At 44.0% G+C, this 12,285-nt stretch overlaps 1 protein-coding gene across 1 annotated transcript in view; it reads left to right on the top strand.

Annotated features, from left to right (window-relative positions):
* The first annotated feature begins 10,636 nt into the window (after positions 1 to 10,636).
* LOC140200376 (matrin-3-like) overlaps positions 10,637 to 12,285 on the top strand; it is a 69,108-nt gene continuing 67,459 nt past the window's right edge. The window contains exon 1 of the mRNA XM_072263613.1: positions 10,637 to 10,710. The gene's annotated coding sequence lies outside the window, so the exon portion shown is untranslated. The remainder of the gene's footprint in view (positions 10,711 to 12,285) is intronic.

Genomic DNA, 12,285 nt, shown 5'->3' with positions numbered 1-12,285 from the left:
CTGAAATTCTTTTTCTGCAGGCATTTTCATCAAATCTATAGAACAGTAACTTTAAACAATGGACAACAAACTGCAAATGCAGATATAAATAAATAGCAATAAATAATGAGCATGAAATAACAAGATAGGGGTCCTTAATGAGTGTAGTTATCCCCTTTTGTTCAAGAGCCTAATGGTTGAGGAGTAGTAATTGTTCTTGAACCTGGTGGTGCGAGTCCTGAGGCTCCTGTACCTTCTACCTGATGGTAGCAGCTAGAAAAAGCATGGCCTGGGTGGTGGGGAACCCTGATGATGGATGCTACTTTTCTACGGCAATGTTTCATGTAGACGCGCCCAATGGTTGGGACGGTTTTACTCATGATTTACTGGGCAGAATCTACTACCTTTTGTAGAATTTTCAACTCAAAGGCATTGGTGTTCCCATAGCAGGCTGCAATGCAGCCAGTCAGCATACTTTCTACCACACATCTGTAGACGTTTGCCAAGGTTTTTTATGACATGCCGAAGTTCCGCCATCTCTTGAAGTAGAGGTGCTGTCGTGCGATTCTTTGCGATTATATTCATATGATGAGTCCAGGACAGGTCCTCTAGGTGGTGGCACCCTAGAATTTAAAGTTACTGACACTCTTCAGTTCTGATCCTCTGATGATTACTGGCTCATGGACCTCTGGTTTCCCTCTCCTGAAGTCTACTATCAATTCCTTGGTCTTATTGACATTGAGTGAGAGGTTCTTGTTATTACACCACTCAGCCAAATTTTCAAACTCCCTCCCGTATGCTGATTCATCACCACCTTTGATACAGCCCACTACAGTGGTTTAATTAGCAAACTTATGTATGGTGTTGGAGCTGTACGTAGCCGCACAGTCATAGGTCTAAAGCGAGTAGAGCGGGGGGCTGTGTACACATCCCTGCGGTGCTGCTGTGCTGGTGGAGATTGTGGAGGAGACGTTTTTGCCAATCTGAACTGACTGGGGTCTATAAGTGAAGAAATCTAGGATCCAATTGCACAAGAGGGTCTTGAGGCCCAGGTCTTGGAGTTTACTGATGAGTTTAGAGGGGATGATAGTGTTAACTGCCAAGTTATAATTGATAAAAAGCATTCTGATGTATGCATCTTTGTTGTCCAGATGTTCCAGGGTTGTACGAAGCACCAATGAGATGGCATCTGCTGTAGATCTGTTGCTTCATTGGGCGAATTGGAACAGATCCAAATCACCATTCAGACAGGAGCTGATATGCTTCAACACCATCCACAGAAAACATTTCATCACTGAGGGTGTAAGTGCCACTGGGTGATAGTCATTTAGACAGGTAACCACACTCTTCTTGGGTACCAGTATGATTGGAGCCTGCTTGAAGCAGGTGGGTACCACACACTGCTGGAGCAAGAGGTTGAAGATATCCGTGAACACACCAGCCAGTTGGTCAGCACAGGTCTTCAGCACTCAGCCAGGTACTCCGTCTGGACCAGATGCTTTCCTTGGATTCACTCTCTTGAAGACGGCTCTCACGTTAGCTACAGATACCAAGACCAAAGGATCATCGGGAGAGGGTGTGTGATGGTTCCTCCCTGTTCTGGTGATCAAAACATGCATAGAACGTATTGAGCTCATCTGGAAATGAAGCTCTGCTGTCTCCAATGTTGCAAGATTTAACTTTGTAGGAGGTTATGGCATTGGACAGGCTAGATGCAGGAAGATTGTTCCCGATGTTGGGGAAGTCCAGAACGAGGGGTCACAGTTTGAGGATAAGGGGGAAGCCTTTTAGGACTGAGATTAGGAAAAACTTCTTCACACAGAGAGTGGTGAATCTGTGGAATTCTCTACCACGGGAAACAGTTGAGGCCAGTTCATTGGCTATATTTAAGAGAGAGTTAGATATGGCCCTTGTGGCTACGGGGATCGGGGGTATGGAGGGAAGGCTGGGGCAGGGTTCTGAGTTGGATGATCAGCCATGATCATAATAAATGGCAGTGTGGGCTCGAAGGGCCGAATGGCCTACTCCTGCACCTATTTTCTATGTTTCTATGTTTCTATGTTTCAAACCCTGCCACAGCTGTTGAGCATCCCTCGTTGATTCCAGTCTACTCTGGAATCTTCATTACGCCTGAGAGATGTCTCAGGCCTACTGTTGCCTCGTCTTTCCTTTAGAATCTTCTACTTTGATATGAATTAATCCATCATCTTCCGAATTACTCTCAGAAACTCCAGCCATTGCTGATGTACTGTCCTCCCTCCTTCCAAACAACTTTGGCCAGTTCCTCTCTCATGCCTCTTTAGTTACATTTACTCAACTGTGATATCGATACATCTGAGTTTAGCTTCTCCCTCTGAAACTCCAGGATTTTTTCCTATCACATTATGATCACTGCCTCCTTTATCTTAAGCTCAGTAATAAAATCCGGTTCATGGCCACAAACTCTTCTAAAAACCCATCATATAGGCATTTTTTACAAATTTCTTCTGCTGAGATCAAATCCCTCCATGACCATCGTAACATTGCCCTTTTTACGTGCCTGTTCTATCTCCATTTCCATAAAATGGAAGGATATGGACATTGTGTAGGTAGAAGGGGTTATTTATTTATTTATACAATGCAGAGTAGGCTTATCAAGCCTAGCTGCCCCAGCATCCCCACAACCCCTATTAACCCTAACCTAATCACGGGACAATGACCAATTAACCTTCTTGGTACATCTTTGGACCGTGGGGGGAAATTGGAGCACCCAGGGAAAACTCTCGCATTCAATGGTGTTATAAGGATTGCTCCTTAGTGATAATGATCAGTTAGTCACAGAGAATTTGTATTCACTGACAACTACCTTTATTGGCTCAGTTCATAAGCACATGAATTTACACAACCAAGTACCTGTGTGCACACCTAGTAAGTTTCCCTGATCTCCCATGAACAGTCAAAGAATAGAAAAAAGTAATAGCTGGGAAAGGAGTCTACACAAGCCAGGTACTCCTCGTGCTCCCGATGTAATCTCCACATGTCCGACATGAAGGTCCTCCACGTCTGTGATGGTTGGTTTCCGGAGGGTTGTCACTCCCTTGCATTTGAAGTCCTTACTTTTAAAAACTTCTTATCAGTTCAAATGTTGCATTTCCATCTTATTGGCTGTGGTCCAGAGCTACAACCAATATTGTTTTATGGCCTTTGCCCTCAGCCTCGTGCCTTTTGTTCTTTTCAATTCTGACTGGCTTAAACCAAACAAACCAGGTGACTCCGACACTGAGTCTCCTCCTGCAAGCCTGCCACCTTACATAATAAATAGCTACTTGTCTCAGAATGTTCTCAGGTTTGGCAAGTCACATTCCATTGCTTTGATTAAATTATTCAAAAGCGAGAAATTAGTTCAAACGGTTCACAAAATGGGGGCTGCAAGGACAGTCTCACAAAATGGCCGCCTCCATTCCTGTTCACTGATTGTCATTCTTCCTGGCCAACAACAGCGAGGATGCACAGAGACACCTTATATAACAGTATCCAAATTGAATTCCGGAACGCCCTGAGCTGTAATAGTGTTGTGCTAATCGCTATGCTACAGTGGCACCCTTTAGTGGGCATTTGATTATTAATTTCATTAGTTCGGTACTAATATTGCGGACCGAAGATCTTGTTGCTATGCTGTACTCTCCCATGTTCTAGAAGAGGGGGGAATTGGCAGAAGAACCTTGGAAATTGTTCTTACGTATTCAGGGTATTCAAGTAACAACCGTTCTATGTGAAGCACTGTAGTGAGGTAATTCCAGGTTATCTAAGTTGTCAAACTGCTTGAGATCTTTGTCACAGACTTTGAAATATGGTCAGAGACTGTTTTAATCATGTAATTAATAATAATTAAAATTATAATTTTTATTAAATTAAAGAAGTGAAAAAACCAAAAAGAACTTAAACATATGAGGGTGCTCTGCTATTCAGGGAGAATAATTAAATCTAGTACCTTGTCTGCCCTCCTGTCAAATCCCCATATCCCATAATTCTCCCGTTACTAGCAACCTATTGGTCTCAGCCTTGACTACATGTACTGACTCAGCACCCACAATCTAGGCTATTGAATTTACAAAGATTTACAAACTCACTGAACAAAGAAATTTCTCCACATTTCTGTCCTAAGTACCCGGAGGCTTTAGACCCCGCCCCCCCCCCCCCCGCCACTCTAAACTTTCCTGATGGCGAGTGTACGGTCTCTGGAAAATAAAATTGTAGATCTCAGAGCAAGAATGCAGTTCCAGATGGACATCATGGACTGCTGTGTGCTTTAATTCACAGAAATGAGACTAACCTCCACCATTTTGAACACAGTGCTGCTGCCCAATGGCTTCACCATTCTCCACAAAGACAGGACAGCTCAGTCTTTCAAAGGTAGAGGAGGTAAAATATGCTTTCTGATTAACTCATTGTGGTGCAGAGACATGGAGATTCTGTCTCAATCCTGCTCACCCGACCTGTCAAATGTCGCCCATGTTATATACCAAGGGAGTTTTCTGCCATCATCCTACTAGCAGTGTACATTCCACCTCAGGCCAACGTCAAGCAGGCACTGGAAGAACTGAGTACTGTAATCAGCAGTCACAAGACAGCGCACCCTGTGCCTTTCCTATCAACGTGGGGGATTTCAACCAGGCCAGCTTGAAGAAGCCTCTGAAAAACTACCACCAACATATCACCTGTGGAACGAGAGGAGCCAACACACTTCACCACTGTTATACCACCATCAAAAATTCTTACCGTACCATCTGACACTTTGAAAAATCCGATCATCTAGCTATACTTCTATTCCAGCATATAGGCAGAGACTAAAGACCGCAGCACCAGTGGTGGGGACCAAGAAGGTATGGTCAAGGGAGGCAGAGAAGTGCTTACAGGACTGCTTTGAATCAGTGGAGTGGATATTGTTCAGGGACTCATCTTTGAATCTAAATGAATATGATTTATTGTCACCGACTTCATCAGGACCTGTGAGGATGAATGTGTGCCTTTGAGAACATACCGGACATAGCCAAACCAAAAGGTGAACCAGGAGATTTGTAGTCTGCTGAGGGATAGCTCTTCTAAGAGTGTAAAAACAATTCCGATTGAAGTTGGAGATGGAATCGGATGTATGTCAGCTCTGGCAGGGTTTGCAGCCCATTAGTTCCCACAAAACGAAACCTAATGTCATGAATTGCTCTGATGCTTCACTCCCAATGCCTTTTATGCATGCTTTGAAAGGGAGAATAAACTACATTACCTGTGTGAATCCCTGTAGCATCTGGTGACCTTGTGATCTCAGTCTCAGAGGCCGACGTCAGAACATCTTTCAAGAGGGTGAACCCTTGCAAGGTGTCAGGCCCTGATGGTGTACCTGATAAGGCACTAAAAACCTGTGCCAACCAACTGGCAGGAGTGTTCAGACACCTTTATCTCTCACTGCTGCAGTCGGAGATTCCCACCTGTTTCAAAAGAGCAACAATCATACCAGTGCCCAGAAGAGTAGGATGAGCTGCTTCAATGTCTTTTGTCCAGTTGCACTCACATCTTTGTACTTTATACTTTATTGTCGCCAAACAATTGATACTAGAACGTACAATCATCACAGTGATATTTGATTTTGCGCTTCCCACTCCCTGGATTACAAATATTAAATATTAAAAATAGTAAAAATTGGTAAATATAAAAATTTAAATTATAGATCATGAATACAAAATAGAGAAACGGAAAATAAGGTAGTGCAAAAAAACCGAGAGGCAGATCCGGATATTTGGAGGGTACAGCCCAGATCCGGGTCAGGATCTGTTCAGCAGTCTTATCACAATTGGAAAGAAGCTGTTCCCAAATCTGGCCATATGAGTCTTCAAGCTCCTGAGCCTTCTCCTGGAGGGAAGAGGGACGAAAAGTGTGTTGGCTGGGTGGGTCGTGTCCTTGATTATCCTGGCAGCACTGCTCCGACAGCGTGCGGTGTAAAGTGAGTCCAAGGACGGAAGATTGGTTTGTGATGAAGTGCTTTGAGAGGTTGGTCTTGGCCTGAATCAACTCCTGTCTAAGCAAGGACATGGACCTGTTGCAATTTGCCTATTGCCATAGTAGGTCTACAGTGGATGTATTGTCACTGGTCCTCCACTCTGCCTTAGATCACCTTCACAATGGCAATACTGACATCACGCTGCTGTTTGTTGATTACAGCTCAGTGTTCAACACCATCATACCCTCAGCTCTAATCAACAAGCTCCAAAACCTGGGCCTGTGTACCTCCCTCTGCAATTGGATTCTTGAATTTCCAGTCTGTGCAGATCAGAAATAACACTTCCTCCTCATGACAATCAGGGATGCATGCTTAGCCCACTGCTCTGCTCTGCTCTGTCTACACCCACAGCTGTGCGGCTCGGCACAGCTCGAACACCATCTATAAATATGCCGATGACATATCTGTTGTTGGCAGAATTTCAGATGTTGATGAGGAAACGTACAGGAGTGAGATAGATCAGCTGGATTGAGTGTTGTTGCAATACTCAATGTCAGTAAGACCAAGGAATTGATTGTGGATTTTGGGAAGGGGAAGTTGAGGGAATACACACATCCTTATCTGGGGAATCAGCAGTAGTTTCCAGTTCTTGGGTGTCAACATCTCTGAATACTTATCGTTGGCCCAACATATTGACGCAATGACAAAGATGGCACAACAACAGCTATATTTCATTCGGAGTTTGGGGAGGCTTGGAATGCTACCAAACACTCTTGCAAATTTCTACAGATGTACCATGGAGAGCATTCTAACTGGTATGGAAGGGTCACCGCACAGGATTGGAAAAAGCTGAAGAACGTTGTAAACTCAGCCAACACCATCATGGGCGCAGCCTCCTCAGCAATGAGGCGTCCAGCATTAAGGACCCGATCATCCAGGACACGCCCTGTTCTCATTGCTTCCATCAAGGAGAAGGTACAGGAGCCTGAAGACACTTACAACATTTCAGAAATAACTTTTCCCCTGCCATCAGATTTCTGAATAGACAATGAACTTATGAACACTACCTCCCCAAATTTTTGCTTTCTTTTTGCATTACTTATTTAATTTATTTTTAATACTTACTGTATTTTATAGTTTTTTTTACTGTTGTAAAACAACATATAGTAGAGATATTAAACCTGACTGTGATTCGAACAACATTGCCAACGGCTCCTCCGTCTTTTCCCTCGCTTCCCATATTAACCTGGTGGGGGGGGGGCATCCTGTCTAGCCCTGAGGACTTATCTATATTAATGTTGTTCAAGAGTTGCAATATTGCTCCTTTCTTAATCTCGACATGTTCTAGCACATCAGCCTCTTCTATGCTAACCTTGTATTTGTCAAGGTCTCTCTCACTGCTGATTTCTGAAGGATAGTATTCATTATGGACCACCTCTTACCCCAGGCACCTTTTCCCTCTTTTATCACTGATTGGTTGTACCCTCACTTTAGTCATCATCCTCTTCTTTACATATGTATAGAGCACTTTAGCGTTTTCCCTGATGGTAATTAGTCCTCCCCCAGTTAAGTACTTTTCTATGCCATCTGTTCCTATCCTCGTCCTAGACTATGCTGAGAGTCAGGGAGTTGTAGTCACTTTCTCCAAAATATTCATCCACGCAGAGATCTGTAACCTGACCGGGTGTATTGTCTAGTATTCGATGTAGTATAGCCTTTCCTCTAGTTCGCTTGCCCACATACTGTACTCTGGACATATATAACAATTTCTGCCCTATCAAAACCTCTTGTACTATTATGGTGCCAGTCGATATTAAGGAAGTAGAAGTCACCCATGACAATAACCCTGTTATTTTTGCACCTTCCAAAACCTACTTAATGATCTGCTTCTCGGTGTCCCTGTTGTTATAGAAGTGGGGGTAGGGGGATGACGGCTCCCAATAGAGTGATTGTTCCCTTCTTGTTTCTGATTTACACCCACACTAACTCAGTAGATGTCCTCCCTTTCTGCGTCTGTGATATTATCCCTGATTAGTAACACCACTCCCCCACTCTTTTACCTTCTTATATGTGCCTTTTGAAACATCTATCCATCCCTGCTGTTGTGTCAGCCATGTCGCTGTATTGGCCATAACATTGTAGTTCCAAGTACTGTTCCATACTCTTTAAGTTCATCACCCTTGCTCCTGATTTTTCTCACAATAAACACATTTCAACTCACCCAGTTGACTGCATTTCTTTGCTACCCACTGCATTATCCTTCATGATTTGTTCCATTATTTGACCTATCTGTTTGGTTCCCATCCCCATCTAGCCTAACTGAAACCCTTTCCACAGCTGCATCAAACTTGCTCACAATGACGTTGGTCCTTCTCAAGTTCAGGTGTACCCCATCCCTTTTGTACAGGTCATACCTTTCCAGAAGAGATCCCAATGATCTATAAACCTGAAACCCTGTACCAATTCTTAAGGCATTCATCTGCCATATCATCTTTGTCTTAGCCTGACTGGTAGTAATCCTGAGATTACTACCTTTGAGTTCATGTTTTTTTAGCTTCCTTCCTATTTCTCTGTTCAAGACCTCATCTCTTTTTCTAGCTATGTTGTTGGTACCAATATGTACTGATACATACCATGACTTCTGGCTGCTCTCCCTCCCCTTTCAGAATGCTGCAGGCTCGATCCGAGACATCCCTGTCCCTGGAATCTGGGAGGCAACGTACCATTTGGGAGTCCCTTTCACTGCACAGAATCTTCTGCCTGTTCTCCTAGCTACTGAATCCCCTATCACCACCGCTCCCCTCTTCTCTCCTTTCCCACCTGAGACACAGAGCCAGAGACCTGGTGGCTTTGGCTTTCCCCTGGTAAGTTATGGTGAGAGCTGGTATTCTTTGGTAAAATAATGTAAGTTCTTATGATGCCAAACAACTCCACACCTTCTGCCCTCCTCACGTATAAAGGGTAACCAGGTGAATCTGTATTGATCCTCATGTGGATGAAAGCTTTAACCAACTAACCTGAGACATCTTTCTACCCGTGATACAAACATTACAGGGAGGCTACATTGCTAGAAAATGGTATTCATTGCAGCTTTTTGTAAAGTGAAGCTGCATCATCTGTGCATGCATCAAGGAAAATAGGTTGAAAACAAATTTACTGTTTTCATATAAATATCATATGATTTGTGAATGCTTTCAGAATGAATTTCCATAAACAGCTGTTGCCTGTGTATAATTGTATTGAAGCACAACTTTGGCCAAGTATTAAAATTGTTTTGGCTTAAGTATGTTTATAATAGCTTTAATTGTTTCATTGCAGGAAGATCTTTTAGTGGACATTTTCGAGGACACACTACCTTTTAGGACAGATACAGTACATTTCTTAAAAAAAAGAACTAGATGAAATCCAGTGCTTTATAGCAAAAGCATATCGCCCCCTTCTGTGAGTGTTTTCAGTCAGTTTTGTCAGATGAATAAACTTCAAAATAAATAAAAGTTTTTTCTTGTATTTGTTGTTCAGAAGTAAGGATTTCAAATTTACCATTCTTACATTGTTCTTCATTCAAGTTGATGTTAGTTCAGTGCATGTATTTTGTTTGAGATAATTTGTGGCTTCTGTTCTCTGAAGCAAATTTAAAATCTTCAAGAGTAATTTTTCTTGGCTCTTGGGAACTCCTCCCAGCGACGTGAGTGAGATCGTTTACTTTGACCCTGATATTTAAGACTCTGTCTTATCAGTGAGACCCAACTCAATGATGTTTCCGTACTGAATTTTGTTTCTCACCATTGTGTTGTGATGTGATCAAAATAAATGCTCAATGTGATGAACTTAAACACGTCTGTAATGAGGAGAGGGGAAGGGGAGCTGGTGAGTGAAGGGGCTGGGGTAAAGGGGAGGGAGATAGAGAGGGGGAAGGGAAAATAGAAAGGGGGAGGGGAGGATAAGGTGGGGAGGGGAGGATAAGGTGGGGAGAGGAGGGTAAGGTAAGGTGGGGTGGGGTGGGGAGGAAGGGGAAAGGGGGAGGGGAAGGGAAAAGGGGAGGGGAAGGGGAAGGGGGAGGGGGAAGGGGAAAGGGGGAGGGGGAGGGGAAGGGGAAAGGGGGAGGGGAACGGAGTGAGGGGTAGGGAAGGTGGGGGAGGGAGGGAAAGGGAAGGTGGGGTGGGGAGGGAGGGAAAGGGAAGGTGTGGTGGGGAGGGAGGGGAAGGGAAGGTGGGGAGGGAGGGAAAGGGAAGGTGGGGAGGGAGGGAAAGGGAAGGTGGGGTGGGGAGGGAGGGAAAGGGAAGGTGTGGTGGGGAGGGAGGGGAAGGGAAGGTGGGGTGGGGAGGGAGGGAAAGGGAAGGTGTGGTGGGGAGGGAGGGGAAGGGAAGGTGGGGAGGGAGGGAAAGGGAAGGTGGGGTGGGGAGGGAGGGAAAGGGAAGGTGGGGTGGGGAGGGAAAGGGAAGGTGGGTTGGGGAGGGAGGGAAAGGGAAGGTGTGGTAGGGAGGGGAAGGGAAGGTGGGGCGGTGAGGGGAAGGTGTGGGTAGGGAGGGGAAGGTGTGGGTAGGGAGGGGAAGGGGGGGTGGGGTGGGGTGGGGAGGGGAAGGTGGGGTAGGGAGGGAGGGGAAGGGAATAGGGGAGGTGAAGGAGAGCTGCTGCTCGCGGGGTACTGTGGGAGTCCTGGCATAGTCGCGCGGCGCACCACGGGATTCCTGGTTGGCCGGGGCGCAGAGCATGGTGGGAGTTTGTGAGGCCCTTTCTACTCGCTGGAGCGGCGGCTGGAGGTAAGAAAGCGTTCCTAAGGGGAGGTGGGGGGACGAAGAGATGAAAACCTTTCCTTGTTCAGTATTATACTTCGAGTGGAGTACGATGAAAAAGAGGACGAGGCTGTGTGTGCGTTTGGGAAGCCCGATCTTTATCAGGGAACGAGGCAGTGTGTCGTTGGTAATGGCCGTTTGTCGTTGGGGGCAGAAGCTGCCGCCATTTTGTATCAAAGGGAAAACCGCAGCAGAAGCGCAGGGAAAGACTGAGGTGTAGTGAACAGCGTCGGGAAACAGTTGTAGGGAACAGTGGTGGGTCTGTGGGAGGGCAGGGACACATTGAGGCGTAGGGTGCAGTCGTGGGATTTACTGGGAAGGCAGTGAATCGGTGAAGTGTAGGCAGGAGTGCGTCTGTGTGAGGTAGGGGCAATACTTCCAAAGGGCGAACTGAACCTTCAGGACCAAAGGATGGTGTTAAACTAAGATAAAGCCAATCAACAAATGACGGTGACGTTGTCCCTTGGAATCAAGCTTAAATACTATAAAGCTGTAAATACCTTGCATGGAATCACAAAAAAAGCTTGAGAGCTAGCAATGTAAATACATTGTCAGAGAGCAAACTGGCGCGATAATCAGCCAAAGGAATGCCATGTAGATGTCGGGGAAGCCTAATCCACCTCTTAGCTTTAAATATACCGAGCCAGAAAATAAGCCACTGGGAACAGATTTGATCTCTAGAGATATATAATATGAATATTTCTGAAAAATAAGCAAAATCAGTCGAAAGATAAAAGGTTAAACTACAGCAAAATAAAATTAAATTGCAGAAAAAATATGAAAAGCAAGGACTTGGAAAAGTCTGCTTGTCCAATAGACCTGTCTTGTTATGTAATATTTTGTCATCTCATATTTTATGCATTGAGATAATACCTTGGATAATTTTTGGAAGAATTGGAAATCATCTTCCCGAAGGTAGTTTTAGTGAATCTTATTCAATAGTATTCCACTTGCAATACATAAAAGTTTTCTGCATATGAAAACTTTAATGACTAATTGTGTTAAGCACCATATGGTGGGACCAATATTAAAGATGAAAGTTTTTGCAAGGGCAGTATGTTATAATTTTTCACCATGTCCAACTTGGTAATCTTGGACCAAAGATTTACATTGGGCAACAAACACTTTGTAAATGAAAGTACTGACAAAGAATCAGGTTTTTTTTGAGCAAAGTATCTATAGAGCAATAAAAATATTTTAGAGAACAACAGATAAATTTTGGACAAAACAATTAGCAAATCCTGCAAATGAACCAATCTTATTGATTAATTTGGAAGTTTTATTAACAAAATGAAGAATACTTATGAGATATTTAAGCATGGAGCCTGGTTTTCATGAATGTTTGAGATGTTAATTCTAAGGAGTGAGCTAAGTAAAAAATGTGGAGGAAAAATGGTGTAGCAATAGTAAGATCTTATCATCAAACAAAAGTTCGGAGGGATACAATAATCTTATTGAAATTGGATTGCAAGAACAACTTGCAATTATATACATCTTTAATGTAGAAAAATTTTCCACTGTGCTTCAGAGGCATAGACAAAG

Source organism: Mobula birostris, chromosome 7, assembly GCF_030028105.1.
Source record: "Mobula birostris isolate sMobBir1 chromosome 7, sMobBir1.hap1, whole genome shotgun sequence".
Taxonomy (NCBI): domain Eukaryota; kingdom Metazoa; phylum Chordata; class Chondrichthyes; order Myliobatiformes; family Myliobatidae; genus Mobula; species Mobula birostris.
Note: the sequence above shows the minus strand (reverse complement) of the source record. Positions and strands in the feature narration are given on the sequence as shown.